Below are 1,850 nucleotides of genomic sequence, written 5' to 3' on the forward strand. Positions count from 1 at the left end.
TGGGTCGTTTATTTTTCTGGAATTGAGCTGTAGGAGTTGCTTGTATATCTTTGAGATTAGTTGTTTGTCAGTTGCTTCATTCGCTATTCTTTTCTCCCATTCAGAAGGCTGTCTTTTTCACCTTGCTTATAGTTTCCTTTGTTGTGCAGAAGCTTTTAAGTTTAATTAGGTTTATTTTTGCTTTTATATTTGTTTATTTTTGCTTTTATATCCAATATTCTGGGAGGTGGGTCATAGAGGATCCTGCTGTGATTTATGTCGGAGAGTGTTTTGTCTATGTTCTCCTCTAAGAGTTTTATAGTTTCTGGTCTTATGTTTAGATCTTTAATCCATTTTGAGTTTATTTTTGTGTATGGTAATAGAAAGTGTTCTAGTTTCATTCTTTTACAAGTGGTTGACCAGTTTTCCCAGCACCACTTGTTAAAGAGATCGTCTTTAATCCATTGCATATTCTTGCCTCCTTTGTCAAAGATAAGGTGTCCATAGGTGCGTGGATTTATCTCTGGGCTTTCTATTTTGTTCCATTGATCTATATTTCTGTCTTTGTGCCAGTACCATACCTTCTTGATGACTGTGGCTTTGGAGTAGAGCCTGAAGTCAGGCAGGTTGATTCCTCCTTCCATTCTTCTTTCTCCAGATTGCTTTGGCTATTCTAGGTTTTTCGTATTTCCATACAAATTGTGAAATTATTTGTTCTAGCTCTGTGAAAAATACCATTGTAGCTTGATAGGGATTGCATTAAATCTATAGATTACTTTGGGTAGTATACTCATTTTCACTATATTGATTCTTCTGATCCATGAACATGGTATATTTCTCCATCTATTAGTGTCCTCTTTGATTTCTTTCACCAGTGTTTTATAGTTTTATATATATAGGTCTTTAGTTTCTTTAGGTAGATATATTCCTAAGTATTTTATTCTTTTCATTGCAATGGTGAATGGAATTATTTCCTTAATTTCTCTTTTTATTTTCTCATTATTAGTATATAGGAATGCAAGGGATTTCTGTGTGTTGATTTTATATCCTGCAACTTTACTATATTCATTGATTAGCTCTAGTAATTTTCTGGTGGAGTCTTTAGGGTTTTCTATGTAGAGGATCATGTCATCTGCAAACAGTGAGAGTTTTACTTCTTCTTTTCCAATTTTGATTCCTTTTATTTCTTTTTCTGCTCTGATTGCTGTGGCCAAAACTTCCAAAATTATGTTGAATAGTAGTGGTGAAAGTGAGCACCCTTGTCTTGTTCCTGACTTTAGGGGAAATGCTTTCAATTTTTCACCATTAAGGATAATGTTTGCTGTGGGTTTGTCATATATAGCTTTTATTATATTGAGGTATGTTCCTTCTATTCCTGCTTTCTGGAGAGTTTTTATCATAAATGGATGTTGAATTTTGTCAAAGGCTTTCTCTGCATCTATTGAGATAATCATATGGCTTTTATTTTTCAATTTGTTAATGTGGTGTGTTACATTGATTGATTTGTGGATATTGAAGAATCCTTGCATCCCTGGGATGAAGCCCACTTGGTCATGGTGTATGATCTTTTTAATGTGTTGTTGGATTCTGATTGCTAGAATTTTGTTAAGGATTTTTGCATCTATGTTCATCAGTGATATTGGCCTGTAGTTTTCTTTTTTTGTGGCATCTTTGTCAGGTTTTGGCATTAGGGTGATGGTGGCCTCACAGAATGAGTTTGGAAGTTTACCTTCCAATACTTTCTTTTTTAAAAGAAACTTTTTATTTGGTATTGGGATATAGCCAATTAACAATGTTGTGATAGTTTTAGGTGGACAGAAAAGGGACTCAGCCACACACATATTTGTATCTATTCTCATCCAAACTCCCTT

This window comes from Budorcas taxicolor, chromosome 5, assembly GCF_023091745.1.
Source record: "Budorcas taxicolor isolate Tak-1 chromosome 5, Takin1.1, whole genome shotgun sequence".
Classification (NCBI taxonomy): Eukaryota; Metazoa; Chordata; class Mammalia; order Artiodactyla; family Bovidae; genus Budorcas; species Budorcas taxicolor.